Here is a 20889-nt window from a genome sequence, read left to right as displayed (position 1 = left end):
AACAATCTGTGGTGTTCCCCGGAGTCTGGGTGACAAGAAATCTCCAGATTTTTAGTACTTTCCACCTCTTTCGATAACCTTTGCAAATGAATTTGCGTTATCGCAACAGCCGCTTGCCATCGACTTCTTGCTGGCACTGACCCATTAGTCGTCACTGGAATTTGGGCGGCAATGTCTCAATGTCCAAATCATCTTCGCACTCATCCAGTAGAGGACTGGTTATTGCTTTCTCTCCATTTTCGCCTATTTGGTGTATTGCCAATTGATACTGACTTGGGGGGTGGGGGCAACATGAATATAAACTTACAATTTTGCGATTTTTTTTTTTTTTTTTTTTGGGTTCTGTGTGCTGTTCCTTTATCTTTTAGCTTTACTCTTATTATCATGATTATTTTCAGAGTTATTTTAGGAGCAAAATAAGAACATTTAGTTTTGTACTGTAAACTTGATCTTTAACCAGAAATTATTTTCGATGGTTTAAAAGCTGAACATTCGTTTTCAAATTTGGCATGACCGCGAATAAATCATCGTGACGATCATTTTTTTTTTTTTCCCCCGTCCATATTAAATGGCGGTGTTTAGTTAGCAGTCTTCGATATTCAAAAGAGATTTTAGGGTCTTTAAATTGACGATTAGATCATTTGAGACAGAATTAAAATACATAGTCAAACGATGAGTGTAATGGTTTATTCCCAAACCAAACAAAAACAGTGTTTCCGACCACGTCTTTATTCAATGGACCATGTTTTTCTTATGATTTCACAGTAGCAAGTGGGGACGGGAAAGTCGACTTTGCCGGTTATAAAATACGCTTTTTATATTTTAATTCACGCAAATTTCGTATTTATTACAGTCCCAATTTTCTATTGAATGTATATATTATATATTATATAGTACCATTTCAAGTTTTTTTTTTTTTTTTTTTTTTTTTTAACGGCATCAGCTAGAATCGAAACCAAAACATTTAGAGCACCGCCCACCCACCGGTCGCGTTCGCTACTGTTTGAGCTAGTCTGACAGATAACTATGGTTAATTTACCCATGCAGCAACTAATAGAAATGTCGGCAGTTGAAATAAACAGTTTTGCATTTCAACTTGCCGACATATTTCTGTATGCGTTATCCAACTAAACAAAAATTGGTGAAAGTGCACTGAGGGGACTACCCGAAGACTTATCTTTAAGAAGTTGATTACGGGAAGGTTGAAAATAAGAAAATGCCTCTCGGAATAAACATCCCCAATCTCTCCATGTTAAGAACAGCTTTCGGAATAAACACCCTTTGTAAGTTGGACAACCAGCGCAGCGCACATAAACCACCCTTGGTGTATGATTACTATTTCCTGTTAATTTCAGTGTTATGTGACCAATAGTTTAAGAGTTTATCGGTTAAATATTTACACACAGGCACATTCACATTTATTGTTTTATTTGTATAGAAAATTTTCCATCATCCGGCTTAAATCTAATTCAAATAACCTGTACAATCCATTTCTTTCTTTCGTATAGCTAAATAATAATTGTGATTTTCTTTATTGCTTATTTATTAAGCATAGATTTTTATGTTAGGCATCGGCACACACATTTTAAGTATATTGCATGCATATCTGTCTCCAAGACTGAAGGCTGTCCTACTCCTACATATCATCCCTAAAGAATGTGCCCGTTGTTAAACATAATTGCGTGTAATTCTGAGAAAAGAAAAGCGTGTTGACCCAAGAATGAGTTTACTATTTACATATCTGCATAGAATTGTACTTGAAATTATTTTGAGGGGAGGAAGACGTCAATGCCGATTTCATGATGCAATTTCATGCGAGGACTCGAGTACGCGTGCACGTACGCACACACGCACACAAAAGTATCATGATCCCCGAAAGCCTTACACAATGTCACATGGATAGAGTATGGAACAAATTGTTTTGAAATTCTCTATTGTTGTATATTGTATATGTGTTGTAGGAATGTGTATGTGCGCTTCACGTGTATCTCAATTATTCGAACATGTTATCATATTTACTGTTCTAGTACTCAGAACACATGTGTGCCGGCATTTAGACGTAATTAGAAGAGAGAGAGAGAGAGAATCGTGCCTAGAATAAGGAGTGGGAAGAAAAACGAAACCAGAAAAAAGGGAAGAGAGAGAGAAAACTGATGATAGGAGGGAGAGATTTACACGAGAAGAAAAGGATGACAAAAAAAAATATCGAGAAACGTGTTCAATAGGGAGAAGATAAAGAGAGAAAGAGGGGATATCCTCCTCATCGGGGTGGGGTGGGAGTGGGGAGATGCCACGAGAGAAGGAACGAGTGAAAAGGAAAGAGAAACGTGTTCATAGCAGAGAGAGAGAGAGAGAGAGAGAGAGAGAGAGAGAGAGAGGGGGGGATAGTTCAACTATGCATACTAACATATATTGTTTTAAAATTTAATAACTAAAAAATAATTATTTATGAATAAAAAAGATAAAGGGGAAAAGAGCGCCATGTTAAACAACTTAAGGATGATTGCATTCCAAGCAATGTTAAGAATTCGTTTTGATGATTTTCTATTTAGACTTTAAATGTACTCTTATTTCTTAGATAATATTCATCAGAATATATATATATATATATATATATATATATATATATATATATTTTAAACACACCGTTTGTTTCTTATTTATTCATTTTTTTTTATACTTGTGCGTATACGAGCGAGCGGCACTACTGCTAACCTCGACTCGCAGTGATGATAAATTGTTGCAGGTGAAAACAAAAAAAAAAAAAATGCGAAGGCGGCGGGTGGTGGTCAAGTCGGTTGCAAGAAAAAGATACACAAAAAGCTTAGAATAACAGTGGTATGAATAGCTGTAGCAGCACCATCGTCATCGGAATAAAGAATGCAATAAGAGAGAGAGGGAAAGAGAAGAATTTATGTCACTCCGAAGAAAAGTGTTAGGCAGCAACAGCAGGAGGAGCGAGTGATGACGATGACGACGACAAAGATTTCATAATGAAAATGCGTTTCTCGTAAGGAAAAAGGGCGGGTCAGAACGACCTACTTTAGCTATGACGGTTTTTTGCGACTTCGCGACAGCTCCTCATTCTTCATATACGAACTGTTGGCGGGTCGCACGCACGCACACATCATACACACGCACTTTTTAGGTATCTTATAATTTACCCACTGCGTATTTAAATTTAAACATACATTTTATGTACTTTATAGTCAAGAAGTTACAACGATTTTAACAGTAGCAAAACCAGTTTACGCGTACGGCTTCACCGTTTAAATATGTTTTTAGACAACTACTATTAATCACTATATTAATAAATTTATGAGATAATTTTCGGGTGTACGTGTGTGTGTCCCCCCCCCCAGTTTGAAGATTAATATATATACATTTTATTAACAGATCGATCAAATTGATTATTTATTGAAAAAAAAAAATACATAACATAAAATAAAGCGATTTTTTTTTCAAATATAACTGCAAAATTAAATCTATTATAATAACGCATTTCCGATTTTTTTTTTCGCAAGTAAGTCAACCAATTTAATCTGTTTTTAATAGATAAAAGATATGAATTAGCTCGTATGTTTGACATTTGAAAGGAATTTGGAAGCAGTTAAGCTGTCGAATAGAAAGTTATTTTTGGTTTTTAGCATCATGACAAAATAAATATTAATAGATTGAAATTTTTAAGATTTTTGACATGCAATCAGTTTATATAATAGAGCTTTTTTTAAAAAAAAAGAATGTTAACATTAACTTTTTTAGTGTTTTATAAAAGTTGATTCAAATTAGGTTGTAATAATTAAATTTAACCTTCCAAAGTCTAAGAAAAAAAAAAAAAAATTAAAAGTAAAAAAATCTCATGGGCAACAACACCGGTTAGGTACACTGGTACAGATGCGAATGCGTCCTTTTGTCGCATTGTTATGACTGCATTTTCCCCCATTATAACTAGAGAGATACTAGGCTGACAATTCACATTCCAATAAGATGAAATTTGGAAAGACGGAATTTTTATTGCTACAAAAAAAAAAAAAAATTGCTTATTCTTTTTAAATTATTATTTTTTTTTCTATTTTACTCATTAAAAATATATAAGTTAAAAAAAAAATTCAGGTGACTGAGAGTAAAGAAAATGAAAGGAAAGAAACGGTCGAGGAGGGGTGGTGGTAAAGAGTGTAAGTAAGAGAGAAATAAGAAACAAGCTGAAAAGGAGCAGGTTGTCGTGACCTAATTCTTCAACGTGAGTGCAGAGAGAAAAAGAAGGAAGGTTAGCCAAAGGAAGGAGGGGGAGAAGAAGAGAATAAGCAAGCGGTTTGGTAATCCGAGGTCACATGATCTAACCACTACCACCGCTGTTACCGTTATTATACCGCTGCTATTAATTACCTAGTAGTAGTAGTAGTAGTAGTCATGATTTAACTTGTCTTCTTTGCAAACGTCTGTGTGTCTGAGAGAGACAGAAAGGAGGAGGGGGTGTCGTACTATATGCGAAAAAGAAAGGAATTGAAAAGAACACTGAAAATGACTAGGGTGGATCGAAATATATTCTTACAACTTGTTTCATGTTATTTTCCTTTTTTTTCCTCTAAACTGTTTTAAATTTATTTACCATTCGAATATTTATTTAAATGAAAAATAAAGTAAAGAGAGGGGAAAATAAAACGATTTAAAGAAAATCTGAAAAAACAAAAAAACAAACAAACAACAAAACAAAAAAATCGGGTGCTTGTTAAGTTCGACCGTCGACCGATAGATTTTTTTTAAATGTGGTTTAAAGCAAAAACAACAGTACGTGTCATGTCGAAAATATTAATATATCCAAAAATTTCGAAAATTTATCGAGTAGAAAAAAAGTATCGCTAAAAGCAAAACCTCGGCTATTATAATTGCGAAAAGGGAGATAAGTATTCGCAATCTTCAAGGTTTTCACATCTAAGGAAAAATGCCCCTTTTCCCTAAAAATCACTTAACTTTAAATAATTTTCGGTAAATTTTTACGAAGTGCCCCAGCGTATTATAAACACCCCAACCTACCCATGTTAAGAACGGCTGTCGGAATAAACACCCCCAACCTCGAAAGCCGTTCTTAACATGGGGGAGGTTGGAGGTGTTTATTCCAAAAGCCATTCTTAACATGGGGTGGTTGGGAGTGTTTATACTACACTGGGGCAGGTTGTAAAAAAAAAAAAAAAAAACCTAATTTTCTACTCGATGAATTTTCGTAATTTTTTGATATATTACTATTTTCGACATGACAAGAATTATTTTGCTTAAATCCATATATTAAAAAAAATAATAATAAAATAAATAAATAAAACACACAAAAAGGTTCTTATGTAAAATTTAACGCACGCTTTTATTCGGCTGTATTTTTGAATGCTATTCCCAATAAAGTGTTTATCGTCGCACATTAATTGAACTATCGGACACGATCTCGTTTGTGTGTTTTTCTCGCCTGTACGTAATTTTGAACATGCACGTTAAAATATTTTTTTCTGGGTTCTTCCTCCGGCAATCAATCCTTATCCGGGTAACGCCCGGTAAATACAGCTAGTTGCAAAGAGAAAAATCTTTCTAAAAAAAAAAAAAAATCGAAAAAGGGATAGATAGCGCTAATCAACACATGTGCGCGTGAAAAACAAAAGAAATGGAGAGAGGGGAAAAAATGACCCGAGAACGTCTACGATAAATTCAATTTAAAAAAAGCCAACTTTATGTTGGTTTTTCATTCTCAAAGAAGCGTCCGTTCGAGTCTGTGGAATAGTAGTCGCAGACTACGTAGTAGTAGTAGTAGTAGTAGTAGTCGAGGCGGAGAATGTTTCAGTTGTAATAGTAATCATAATCCGAGCAGCCACAGCAACTGTTTGACATGGAACATTAAACTCCATTGCCAGCATCATCATCATCATCATCGACAGCAGCGCCATCATAATCCTCATGGCTAAAGAAGGATTTTATACGTTGGTATAAATATTACATCAACATGACTTGTTGTATAATGTATCCTTACTCTCCCACCCCACAAAAATACACTCGATTTCAAGATTTTGTTTTACATTTTCAACTATGAGTCTTTTTTTTTTGGGGGGGGGGTCATTTTCCACTAAAAAATAAAATACTGTACCACAGATTATTAAGTTGTATCCACCTGGCGTTGCCTGGGTGGAGACATTGTCGAGTGAAGAGAAAGGCACAGAAAAATAATTTTAAAACTGTATTCGTTTACAAACTAAAAAGAAAAAAAGGATTTTAAGTCATTTTAGATTCTTTTTTAATTAATAATAATAATAATAATAAGTATTCGCTTATGTGCATTATAGAATTACGTAAAGACGAGAAATACTTAACGCAGACAAAATATCTTGTGTAATAGCTTTATTAATGCAGAGATTACCGAAGTTGTAAGTAACGAAAATGTCCACAGAACTGGTCATTTTAGCAGAACGAATGAGTACGAGATATGTTTAGGCATAAACCCATGGGCTCATATCAGAGTGAAATACGGTTCTGTTCAATCTCAAGATTGGTTTCTTCTCGGGCGCTCCCCAACTAGGTAATGCCGTAGGAGCCAATCTTGAAAACTTTTGTCACTGTACAAAGTGTTCGTGTATTGAGGAAGTTGCATTTCTCCACGTTGAACCGACCTCGTAATGTAAATTCAGTGTTAGTGGCAACAGAATTGTATATAGTTGTGGTCGTTGTGATTTTCACCCCCCCCCCCGGTCTTCGAAAGCGTGCCAATAACACGCGGATAAAGAATGACTTGTGGACATCGTGTACTTTTAAATATATTTTCATTTGAAAAAAAGTACTTCGTTTTTATTTCATTTTTAGTGTGCTTATTCAGATTGGCAGCAATTAAAATACAAAAAGTCTATATGATGAATGTATCAGTCATGTTACGAAGATGAAATCTTCCAAAAATCACGTAATTTGATCAAGTATTTTTTTTTTTTTAATTCAAGAAAATCAACTTTTATTCCATGTAAATGCGGGGGGGGGGGAAGCAGCGTCCATGAAGGAATCAAGGGCAGATAACCGACTTTTATTTCATTTTTTTTGGGGGGGGGGTCGCTTTTGGATAATGTCGGAAAGACAACCGAAACGTACGATTTCAAACCAAAGAATTTATTAACATAACATGCAGTATTTTTTTATTTTATTTTTCAGAACATAAAATTTTCAAACAATGAAAACCTTTTAGGGGTTTGTATTAGTGTACACATAGATTCGAAAAAGTTGTCAAAAAACAAATATATAACAAATAAATGTTATCAAAGGCAAGAAGTTACTTTTCTACCAAACTGGATATATTTTTTGTGTTTTTATTCAATGTAACATTTATTCAGCTCGAAAAACATACAGTGTTTACCGATGTATTGGAAAATTCAAGATGGCGTCTCACACCCTCTTTAACACGGTAAGTTTTGGAAAAGGTGTAATAAATAAAAAAAAACTATACAAAATACTATTAAAAACCCGCCGAATATATGTCAACCTATGTCACGGTAATGTCACGGTAACATATATTGAGCGAGTTTTTAACAGTATTTTAACCGGTTTTTTATTTATAACACCTTTTCCCAAACTTACCGTGTTAAAGAGAGAATCAGACGCCATCTTGAATGTTCCAATACATCGGTAAACACTGTATGCTTTTCGAGCATTGAATAAAAACACGGAAAATATATCCAGTTTGGTAGAAAAGTAACTTATCTTGCCTTTGATAACATTTATTTGTTATATATTTGTTTTTTGACAATTTTTTCGAATCTATGTGTTCAGTAATACAAACCCCATTTTAGAATGGTCATTTTATACAAGTTAAAAACAAAATTTGAAGAGTATGAAAATGGATTCTACCTTCACATATCAGTAAAAAACAAAAAAAGACAAATCTGTTTTTTCGAAAATAAACAAAAACTACTTGATCATTTTTTTTTAATGAGTTTTGGAATATGCCATTTTCATTCAGTTGCAAGTAGGTGCACGATAAGTTTTTCTTCATTTTTGTTTATAAGTGTGAAATTTGAAAATTGTTAAACTTAATAGAAAAGATATGTTTTATGTAAACCTGAAAATAGAAATAAGTGTGTGTGTGTGTGGGGGGTTCTCTCTCAAAACAAGTTGAGGAGGATGGAAGGTCGCGATGTTTACATTTCTTAAAACAAGTTTAAAAAAAATGTGTTTCAGTTTTCGCTTTATTTCAGATTTTAATTAATATTCGAGGAATAATACATAAAAATAATTTAATGTATGAGAAAAATTTAAGTTTATAGAAAACAGAACAATGAAAAAGTTGTGAGAGATGGATGGTGCAATTTAAGATATTATGGCGGAACCAGAACCACCTATTCAGTTTCACTTTTATTGATCCAATTCATGTGTGTGTGTGTGTGCGTGCGCGCGTAATTATATATATATATATATATATATATATATATATATATATATATATATATATATACATAAATCACGGTTACGTTTGTGCGAGAAACACAGACTTGATAGTTTTATTATTATTTTATAGAGATATGAAAAAAGTCGCGATTTTATTGGAATGAAATGGATTTTAATACTACGTTTACTAAAGTTATTTCGCTCGTAAATTTTACGTTCATATTTATCGAGTCATTTCTTTCGAGTGAACATTATTTCCTCATTTCGTTTTAGACCTATTTATATATGAATTTTTTTACCTATTCTGGTGTAGAACTAAACACAAAAAAGGTGCATATCCAGATTGGCACTTATAACGGCAATTAAAAGTAAAGAAAATACATAAAAATCTGTAGGATTTGCGTTTGCGTAACGGAACGAAGATGAGAATTAAAAAAAAAAAAAAAAAAAAAAAAAAATCACGTAATTTGATCAAGTATTTTTTTTTTTTTTTTTCGAGAAAATCAAATCTTACAACTAAACGAGTCGTAGTGTTTTCGTCGTCCATGATGAAATTCGATGAAATAAATAAGGATGAGACAACTCAATTCGAAGTGTCGAGGCCGATACACAGTTTAATAGTAAAATCGTAAATTTTGGTTTTCTTTGTTAAAAAAAAACAAACTATTTTTTTGAATTAACATCTTCGTTCCGTGACGAGGCTGTGCATTTTTCTATATTTTTAAGTAATTCTTGAATAAGCCCCCCCCTCCTCCCCCCCCAAAAAAACATTGTTAGTTGAAACACAAACTTACATCTTTCACTTCTGAGGAACCAACTTTTTAGGTAACCGTGTTAATAAATAATATATAAATGATTACAAACTTAAACCGTTCCGTCTAATATACGTTAATGTTAACTATATCTTTAAAAGAAAAATAAATGCAATGTTAGGTAATGTCATCAGATTGAGTTTAATAAGAATTAGTTATTTAAAATTGATACAAATTCGACGATTTGTTATACAATTGTTCAGATCGTCGAAAAGTACTCATTTTAAAAACTGAAATAGAACGGATCAATAGTTATCAAAAGTTATTGGCAGTTAGGCAGCAGGCGATATATTTGTAATCTATAAATGTAATCTATAAACTGAGTTAGATATCGCCAAAATTTTGAACTGAAAACAGACGTTGAGTTTTATGAGAAATTTAAAACCACATATTTACACTTATTATATAAAATCTTGGTGCTTGTTAAGATGGAGTCGACAGATCGATTTTTAAAAATATATTGCTTTAAGCCAAAACGACGGTACTTAATTTTCATGTCAAAAATAGTAATATATCCAAAAACTACGAAAAATCATCGTGTAGAACATTCGCTATTGTGTTTTTAGTAAAAAAAAAAAAAAAAAAGTCGATCGCTATCAGCTAAAACAAAACGTCGCCATTAAACTGACGAAAAGAGAGATAAGTATTCCTCTGTATTTGCAATCTTCAATGTGTTCACATGTAAGAAAAATGTCATTTTCACCAATTTTCCGTAACAATTACTTTTAACTAAATTTTCTACTCAAATTTTCTTAATTTTTTTTATATATTATTTACGATACGACAATTTAAGTACTGTTGTTTAAAGCAAAAACATTTAAAAATCGATCTGTCGACTATCTTTCTGCAATGTAGAAATATTTTAAAAAATTTAATTATAACAACAACAAAAAAATGGATGGGCGTCTACAACTTGTTATTAAAAAAAAATAAGTGTCATGTTGCGTAAAATATGACGGTATTTATTTAGAATAGTACTTGTCTTAAACACAATAAACAGAAGAATCTTTATGATGTATGTACTCGCCATGAAACGAAGAAATCATTGTTTAAAATCACGTAAATTCTTCGAATAGTATTTTTTTTTCTAAAGTAAGAAAATCAAAATTTACGATTTTTAGTGAATTTAATAATAAACTGTATTCAGTATAAGGTTGATTTGAGCTCTAAATACTTTGAATTAAGTTGTCTTCCCCCTTATTTTATCATGGCCGCTGAAAACACTACGGCCCGGGCCCGCTTAATCGTATAATTTGATTTTCTAAAAAAAACTACTTGATTAATTTACGTGAGTTTTGGAATATGACGTCTCGTTCTGTAGGGACTGCAAAAAGTCACCACATAATTACCCCACCCACCCTATATGTAACACGATATAACTTTATTATAAATTAATATTATCAGTATAACTTTTGTATCATTTAAAAGAAGGGCAAAATAAACCAGTAATAATTAAAAAAACATTTTTTCATCGAACGAAAATAATGAAATTGCGAGACGAAAATCGTGTTTACATAATTGGTGTTTTAAAATAACGTTCACATGTAGTAGACATTCCGAACGTGAAAACATACCCGTATTTAATAAATCTAGCAAAAATCAACTAATGGTCGGATTTTCGTGAAATTTTCGATACTTATCCATTTTAGAATGAAATTACATATAAAATGCAGTTTTCGTAAAATATACGAGGGGAAATATTTTTTTAGTGCGTGCCCCCCCCCCCATATTTATTTTTTCAAAATTCGAACAAAATATATTTAAATCTATCGAAATTTCTATTTATTATGAAACATAAGAGTTCAAATAAGTAAAAAATATTTTTTTTTAAATTTAAATACACATATTGAACAAAAATTTACCTTGAAGTTGCAATTAAAAAATTGATATAAACTTAATATTATTGTTTTTTTTAAATAGTATTTTTTCGAATTAATATATACTATAATCAGTTGAATTGCCAAGAAAAAGAAACTTCGTAAACATTAATTAATTTTTAAAAGATTAAAACGATTAAAATTCCATTATTTCAAAATGTTCCGTTACAACAGATTTTTAATTAATTGTGTTTAAATTTTTTTTAAATATTAAGTTTTAATGACTCTTGTCAGCTATTTTATCGCCAGATTAAAACCAATTTGAAAATATTATTGCACAATATTAAGCATTTTGTAGCCCCCCCCTCATATTTTGTTTGTCTCTTTTTACCGAACAAAATATGGAAGCCCGTAGGTAATCAAAAGAATATTCAGTAAAACCGTATTTCATATTTAATATACAAATGTTTATATTATTAATCATTAAACTGTAAATCTTCAAACCTAACAAAATTATAACAAAGATTAATTATTAATTGCAGTTTGAAGAAGATAAAGGTTTTAAAAAATCATTAAGTCACTTCTTCCATAGTTCGTATAATCTGACGTCACGGAAACATGCGGTCCAATCTTCACAATCGTTTGGCAGTCCCTATCGTTCTGTGACAAGTACGTACATCATAAAATCTTTTCTGTATTAAAAAAAAAACGTAATATTAAATAAGCAATATTACTGATTAATTTCTGCATCAAATTCAAGAATTTGAAACAATTTACTTATTTAAAAGAATTGAAAAAAATGCAAATGAAATTTCATTCTTCGTTATAATAGTGAAATTTGAATCATTGAATTTTACGTGAAACCAATAGTATATACTGAATCGTCATATCGCAGCAATAAAAAAAATATCCAGAAATGACGAAAAACGATAAGGTAGAAGATTAATTGCTAATGAAAATAGTTTTCGAAATAATTAGCGAAAATAGTTTTACTAAAGAAACCGGAGAGTTCAAATTATAACAGAAGGGAGGTAAATATATTTTCTGAAAACTGAAAATCTTTGGCCAATTTAACAAACTTAATTTCTGCCAATCGTCTTCGAAAACTTTTCAGCAATAATCAATTTTCTACCGCATCGTTTTTTTTTTTTGTAATTTTTGGATATTTTCATTACTGCGACATGACAATTCAGTAGATACCATTGAAACTCAATATTTCAATTTTCGAATTTCGCTACAATAACAAAGAACCTAGACAACCTAACAGACGTTTGTATAGAAAAACCGCTTGCAAGACGCTGACACAAACTACGATATGCTCTCGCGTACGCTTGTCTGGTTATGTCATTCGATAATTGTGATATCATTTATTTTTAATCTAATGTTATTCGATTTTTTTAAAAATTTATTAGATTGTAGAACGGAGGTTACAAGTTTTGATTAGAAATCCCATAACAGGTGTCATAGAATATGACCATGGGCGTAACGAGAGAAAAAAAAACAAAAAAAAAACGTACAAATCAAATAATAAAACAATCACAGGTAAGTTATGTTTCTCTACTGTCAATTTACGTTTCTATGTCGTCAATCAGCAATCTTTAAACTAATATTACAAATTATTTTCTGTGGCAAAACAACACATGAAATTCATACTTAAAATATTCTAGCGGGACCCGTGGAAATTCCACGGCGGGCTCTTTCATATGTAATATATTCATGTTCGCATTATGTGGATGCTCACAGCGTAAATGGAGACGCCCTGATATTATTGAGTAGCTCTTTTGTTAAAACTGCAAAAGTATTTATCTAAGCTAGCAGGGACGCCCGGCGTACTCCAGTCGTAAAATACGCTTAAATATGATATTTTAATTTATGCAGATTTTGTACATATTATTAGAGAGTCAATTTTCTATGGATTGTTATATTTTATAAGTTGTGATTTCAAAATAAAAAATATATCCATATGACTCGGGTGCATTAACCGAAACCAAAACTTTCGAAGAATTCCTAGTAACATTATTTATTACAAGAAATGGAAGGTAATAATTAAACGACAGTCACTCCGAAGAAAAAAGATCTAAGCATAACACACAAAATAACACATACGTTATCATATTAATATATAAATTACAAATTATTTTCTATGGTAAAACACATAAAATTCATACTTGAATTATATTAAAAATGTGTAAAATAAAAAAGAACAATTATAAAACAAATGTTCCTGATTATATATATATATATATATATATATATATATATATAGTTCAGAAGAACTATTCGTATTTTTTTTTTTAACTTTTTTCCACCTTAACACTCACCTTTAAAATGACGATTTTTACAGAGTTTTCGAGTATGCTGAAAACGAATATCACATTTAAATTTGGGAGCAGACATGTAGTTTGCTGAATATTAAGACATTTTTCCAATGTATTGCTTAATAAACGTCAGTAGCGTTCGCCATTCTTAACATGGGGAGAAGGGGGTGTTTTGTAACACGTATGCGCATTATTATTACTTTTCAGTTTTGGGAAAACATAGCCACTAATGAAAACAATGTATTACATGGATAATAAAAGTCTTAATATCCAGAAAATTACTTGTCTGTGCCAAATTTAAATGTGATATTAGTTTTCAGCATACCCGAAAACCTATATACGTCGGCATTTTAAAAGGTGACTGTTGAGGCGGAAAGAAAGTATATATCTCGAACTATTAGATACGTGCAAAATGAATAGCTGATGCTCAAAATGTATAAATATTTTGACCTCCATTTAAAAATTTACCAAAATGAAATTTTCAGTATTTATCAAATAATGGTCACAGAATATGATAAACCCATTATTATCTTTTTTAAATTTTAATGGAAATGTATTATTGTTTACACAAAAAATACCTTCAAAGTTATGGTTTTCTGTAGTAAAAAAAATGGATGAATTTATTTTTGCTTTTTTTCATGAAAATAAAACATCGTAAAATGTACAAAAAAATTTTAAAAGAAAAATCAATTTTTTCAGGAACATTACGAAAAATGACATTTTCTTCATTACATTCTTCGCGTAATTTTTATATGTAAGATTATAATATTTTTCTTGCCTGAATGAACGTGGAACTTTCAGCGGAACATAATTTATATAATCTTGAAAAAGAAAAAAAAAATTTTATTTAAAAGCTGGAACACAGAAAATTAATTAAATTAAAAAATGGTAAAAATTATATAAATGTTCACGATAGGAATGTACGGCTGCCCCCCCCCCAAAAAAAATGCACTCCCTAATTCCCTCCAAACGTCATTTTCACACAACCTTTTAAATTTCTGACATTTTAGGCTTACGTAGAATCTATGCTTTGACGACTTTGTTTTGTTTGTGCGAAGCCAGAATCTCTCGCTTTTTGGGGTTAATTAAACTATTTTTATACAAATAAAAGTCTTCTTTTTTTTTTTTTTTAATTTAATATCTCAGGACTTTGAAATAGAGCCAGAAAACTAATACTTATATTTCAAGGGCTTTTTCCAATGACTAACTTCAAAATTTAACTGAACTTGTCAGCGTCCGAATGTCGCAGTGAAAACATTTTTCATTATAATTTTAATTTCACGTGTACAATTTTTTTTTTTTTTTCCTGTTGGAAATTAACTTTAGGCTTTAATCTTTCAAATACAATCAAAAGGTAGTTGGAAACCCACAAAAAATAAAGAAAGAAATAAACCTGCTTTCAAAACTATGTCCCACTATCTTTTTTCCGCTATTTATTACAAATCAGAAAAGCATTTCATCCAAGGCATGAAAATTGTTAAAGAAAATGTTTTTACTATAGGCTTTAAAAATAAAGGTACAATATTCAACTTGAAATTTATTTATCTTCAAAGTGCACTTTTATAAATTTTACGAAGTAAGGTATAAAAATTTAATTTAAATTGAATAAAAAAATTACCTTGGATTTATTTTATGTAATGTACATTCTGTTGCACTTTAAAAAGAATCATTGAAAATTTCATATCTATATCATTAATTGCTAGATGAAAGATAATGTTTTTAAATTGTTTTGTCTAAGCAGTTCACTTCTTGTGTGTAAAAAAAAACCAAAAAACAAAAACAGCTGAGATCGAAACAAAGAGTTATTCGCCAGTAAACCTTTTGGTTCAATAAAACTGTATTTCATGAAATTTATGTTTGATATAATAATTTATATTTTTTAAAACATTACTATACATTCGATAAGGTCTTTGATTCGGTATTCACGCACAATAAAAAATATTAGAAGTGATTTTCATTTTATTTCTATTTTGGAAAATCTAGTATTAGCAGGGAGACCCGACGTTTGAATGATGATCAACGAATGTTCTACCCTCCCATATTTTTATTGTTATCGAAATCGATGAAATCGACTATTTTATTGTTATCGAAATCGACTATTTTATTGTTATCGAAATCGATGAAATCGACTATTTTCCAATCAAATCGATTGATTGCTCTAGTTGGGAACTCATCGTGGCACACGGAAGGACGCTTCACAGTGACTAATCCACAATACATTGTAGTCTACATTGCACTGTAGAGAACCTACTGCTCATTTTATAACATTATTTTATATATAACGGCTTGAATTAAAGTTTAAAATGCAAACGCCAAGCATCATAGTTGAGTTGTGTTTTGAACAAAAACATTCATTTCGAACGCACTCTTATCATTTCAAAGAGTCTACTGTTGATTTTATACGCCGGATCTTTCTGCTTGTGTGGTAATAAAAGTTTTCAAATCCACTTCCGGTGTTAGGTTGTATAAGGTGTTAACTTTGGTCAAAATCGCCTGTTCCTTCTTTAATCGGAGTTTTTCGATCATCAGTACTTATCGAAGACATTCCGATACAAAACCTATCTAAGAACACTGCCAGATACATAGAGTACATTTGTTTTGAAATTTCATATAAATCGACCCAGCAGTTTTGGGCACTTTCACTCACAGTTTCTTTTATATAATAGAGAGAGTGATTAATCGTTCCAACACTGCATGGCCGATATATCAACCCTAACAATATAGCTAAAAAAAAAAAAAACAAAAAAAAAAACACGGTCGATATTTCAATACGTCATCAAATAATTTTACTAATCGCCTGTAAGTCATTTTGGCTGATTATTACTTAATTGGGTCAGGATCCAAACGGTTAAATAAGGTTAGATATTTGTGCATTCTTAAAAAAAATGTATTTCATCCAAATCGCTCCAGACAAGTCATGAAACCATTTGATGTAACGATCTTAAAATTTTTTATATATATATATATATATATATATATATATATATTTCAAGGTAAAGAACTAGCCAACGATAAGTATTAGACGGAGAAATGTGAACCTAGAAAACAGCAATTATCCTCCTTTGTCAGAAACATCGCTCACTGAATGTGAGGTCTAAAGGACAAAATAAGAGAAACGAGAATTACGAGATTGGTGAATGATGTTAACCCAACGTCCACAATCTACTCTCCGAGAATTTAGATTAAAATCAGTTAAATAAATATTACAAACATTTTCATAAATATTAAATTGGATCTTTTGTTTCACCTTATCGCTCAGAGGTGCCCCTATTCCGAATTCGTAGATCGCGAGCCGACATCAGTGGGTTTTTTTTTTCTTTTAACTCTTTTCTTTTTTTTTTAGTGTTTAACCTATTTCAAACAAATAAATTATTGCACAATAAAAATAATGAAATTCAAACAAAATCATTTTTCTTATTTTGAATTATTTAATCAAGTAAAAACTACCCTTTTCTTGATTAAAGTTTAAAAAGCCTTTTCTTATGATAGTATTTTCAAATCAAAATCCGTTTTTACGATATTTTTGTTTATTAAATTGTTAGGTAATTAATTTGCTGGTATAACCTTTTACCTTTAGTAATGAAGTAAAAAAAAAAAAAAAAATGAAAATTTTACTCGATTCGAAATAAAAAGAAAAAAAGATTTTTGTTTTAACTGAATTTTTATTGTCCAATAATTTATATTAGTTTGAAATTGATTAAACATTAAAAAAAAAAAATTGTTAATGACCGTTTTGTTAGAAAAACAATAACAAACACAAGTCCACTGATGTCAGCTCGCGTTCTACGAATTCAGAATAGGGGCACCTGAGCGAGAAAAGCGAAAGGGAGACGTTACTTATAAAATTTCGGATCTTCTACAGGAGATCCAAAAAATTTTATAAGTAATTCAGCTAATCTTGTAAAAGTGCCCGTTTGTTAAGATTTTATTATTGATTTTTACATGTTGCAAGCAATTTGCCGTGCGTGTTCCTATCTTCAACGTGAAATACTGAAAATCGCACGAACGTGCACACGAGCACACATGGATGATGTAATACAAATGATTTGTCCATGGAAGATTCGTCGTGCCGCGAGAGAAACAGGTTTCCTGCTACAAGGGAGCGTGATGAGACTAAGGCAAATGCAGAATTATACTCTCTTCTTGACGGCCGTTCTTACTGAACAACATGACGTCAGTTTTGGGTGTTTTTCACGCAGGGTTTAGCTGCCACCATCTCTGTGCTGCTTCGCGTGTGTGCACGTGCACGACTAAGTGCCGTGTTTAATAGGTTAATTTCACCGGAATTATTTAGAGTTAAATATTAAACCATTTTTTTTTTTTTTTTTTTTTTTTTACTGAAAACATGTTTTAGTGAAAAAAAAAAAAGAAAACATTTAAAAAGAATTTAAGGCGAGTTTCATCGTATATGTAAGCATCAAAAATGAACTCTCGACCAGAAAAACAATCGGAGCGGAGCTTTACTTATTTCCAAGCATATGAAAGCTATTATTCGAAGTTCGAAAAGAAGAAAAAAAAAAAAACGAATCAAATATTTTCCAATTCAAATACTTTTATTTAATGAAACAAACATTATAATGGGCTTTTCACGAACACATCTACTTATAACGTTGCACCGTGGCGTGGCGTGGCGCTTGTTAAGGTAGACTCGACAGATCGATTTTTAAAAATGTTGTTTTAAGCAAAAAAAAAAATTTATATATATATATATATTACGTACTTAATTATGTTGAAAATTGGAATATATAAAAAAAATTATGAAAATTCATCGACATGACAGTGTTTACTGTTTTATACTTAAAAGTATTTTTTACGGAAAATTAGGTAAAATTGCATTTTTTTATAGGTTATAAAACAGTGAGGAGTTCACACAGTGGACACAAGACGGAACGCAAGATGTATATTATATAACAAACATTTGTAGCCTATAGCGATAGACATTTTCTACTAAAAATCTGTTCTACTCTATGGATTTTCATAATTTTTAGATATATTACTATTTTCGACCTGAGAATTAAATGCGTAATATTATTTTTGCTTAAAACGAAAAGAAAAAAAAAATCGATGTATCGCCTCCATCTTTACAAACGCCTACACACTGTCTCTGCACACGAGCGCGAACACTTCAAATAGTTCTGCTGGCGAAATTATTACATAACGTTTGAATAAATTTCGTAATTTTAAACATTTTGGGGCTATCTCTAAGAATTGCGTTTCCAAAATTAAGAAATGGAAAAGATGGAAATCGATATAGTTGATGTAAATACGGAACGGAATTCACTAAGCATGAAACGAAATACGAAGCCGTATAGATATATTTCTTCCCCCCCCCAAATAGTTTTAACACTTGTCTTATCATGAAGCAATAGAAAATGATAAACTTTTATTTTTTACATATCTTTAATTTTTTTGTTGTTTTAATATTTGTGTCATCACGAAACGATAAACATTTTTTAAAAGATTTTATTTTTTTTATATTTCTATAAATGAAGTATTTTTTGGAATATATTAAATATATTAACACAAAAAGCGTTGAAAGTGGGATAATGTTTTGAAATGGTTTCGTGTTTAGTTTCATGCTTGGTAACTGCTCTTCCGTATTTGCATCAATTGTATCCATTTCCGCCATCTTGGTTAAGGGAGCGCAATTGTTAGAGATTGCTCATTTTGACTGTATCAGCTAGGCATTACTCTAGGAGTCTATATTTTTTTTATTTTTGTTTCATTTGTTTTTAACTGTGCCATTTTTTTTTTTTTTTTAGCGTTTAAAATATATTTTTTTTTAATAGGAATTTAAAAGTTAAATTTTCTCATTACGATATTATTAATGGAACGTAATTCTTAGTAAATTATACCTAATTGTTCCTTTTTACTTGCCTCCCCACGAGGGTAGAGTTAAATACAAGGTTGGTTTTTAATGTGGACAAAATCCAGCTCCCCAAAAAGGGCACCGAATAGGAACAAAAATTAAAATTGCCTCAGTCATATAGGATTTCTCCTCCACTGATCGAGGGCAGAAATAGTGAAGTCTAGTATCGGAACAGATACTAGACTTTGTTCCTAATTAAAAGACCAAGAAAACAACTAATACAAATTATACCTAATTGTTGTTAACCTTGCTTTTTATGAAATTGTAAAAATAAAAAAGTAAAAATAATAATAAATTAGTTTATAGTTTAAAACTTTCAGACTTTTTAATTCATGCGGATTAAGTACGATTTTAAAAGCGAAACATAACATTCTATTCGGCAGTCTAAATTCAAAATTCGAAAAGTCACAAAGTAATTCTTTTTTTCTTTAAATCTATATAAGTGAAACAGATTACGTGTGCGTGTCCACATGAAAATATTTAACCGATAAACTCGTAAGCTACTGGTCACATAACACTGAAATTAAAAGGAAACATTAATCATACACCAAGTTGGTTTACAGCAAGTAAAATCTTTGTTTGGATTAATGAATAACAGAAATGTCGGCAAGCTGAAATTGAAAACGTTCATTTTAACTAGCCGATATATTTCTATTACTTTTGCACATGTGCAAATTCATTCATAGCTTTAAGTGGTTTAATTTGAAATCTTATCTGTCGATAGATCAAAGAGTAGGGAACGCGGCTTAAGCACTAAATGTTTTGGTTTTAATTCTAGCTAATGGCATCCAAGTCTTTTTTTTTTTTTTTTTTTAACTTTTGAAATCAGTGCTATATATTAGGTAGAATATAATATTCAGAGAATTGGCTCTGTAATAATAAATACGAGATCTGCACGAAGGAAAATATATTTAAGCGTCTTTTACGCCCGGAAGATGCCGGGCGCCATCTAGTAGATGGCGCCATCTACTAATATTGGAATACACTATTAAAATGATTGGCCTTTTACGAAGAAACCGAAATGCATACTGGTTGATGTAATTTCGTAATTCAGTTCTTTTAATTTCATCTTTTACAGCATATCAGTTTTAGGTACTCATACTTATTGATCCGTGATGAAATAATTACCTTATTATTTTGAAAGCCATTCTTAACATGGAGACGGGAGGGTGTTGTGTACTTATTCTGTACTTTCACATAACAATTTAATAAAAACAGATATCGTAAAACTTTAAGTAAACTTGAAAATACTATTTTAAAAATAGCACGGATCAATAAGTGCACTAGCACCCAGTTTTATTTTAATAAATATTTCATTTGTAATTGTAGTCCGGTCTTATCTTTTGCGAGTTCGCGTCCGACACGCGTCCCTTTTTATTTTAATAACACGATAAGTAATTTTTTTTCTTATCTTAACACCATAAATATAAAAACGGGCAAATGTGTATTTCAGCGGCGTAAATTATTTGACAGACAAAAATTCATAAAAATTATTTTCATATAAAACACTTTATTAGACCTTAAGGCTGAAATAAAAGCCGAAAAAAAAAAATTAATTTTTATTATTTTTTCAATATTTTTTATTAATCGAGGTCGCCATATTGTTTTGAAATTTTGGCCTTTCTAAGGCTTGCCAGATTGGCCTTTTTGATGCCAAATTTGGCCTTTTTTAC

The 20889-nt window shown here is 31.0% G+C and overlaps 1 protein-coding gene and 1 long non-coding RNA gene across 14 annotated transcripts in view; one reads left to right on the top strand and one right to left on the bottom strand.

Annotated features, from left to right (window-relative positions):
* Positions 1–20889, bottom strand: part of LOC145278069 (uncharacterized) — a 373119-nt gene that overhangs the window by 310504 nt on the left and 41726 nt on the right. The window lies entirely within an intron of this gene.
* The window catches only part of LOC145278071 (uncharacterized), a 176933-nt gene continuing 158672 nt past the window's right edge, over positions 2629–20889 (top strand). Inside the window, exon 1 of one of the 2 annotated variants that reach the window (XR_013868329.1) lies at positions 2629–5960. This is a non-coding gene — a long non-coding RNA (uncharacterized LOC145278071). The remainder of the gene's footprint in view (positions 5961–20889) is intronic. The other variant, XR_013868330.1, reaches the window with a different exon arrangement.

The sequence above is a fragment of the Euprymna scolopes genome, chromosome 6, assembly GCF_053919585.1.
Source record: "Euprymna scolopes isolate OS-2025 chromosome 6, ASM5391958v1, whole genome shotgun sequence".
NCBI classification, from domain to species: Eukaryota; Metazoa; Mollusca; class Cephalopoda; order Sepiida; family Sepiolidae; genus Euprymna; species Euprymna scolopes.
The sequence above is the reverse complement of the archived record's forward strand: the minus strand, read 5'-3'. Positions and strand labels throughout refer to the sequence as shown.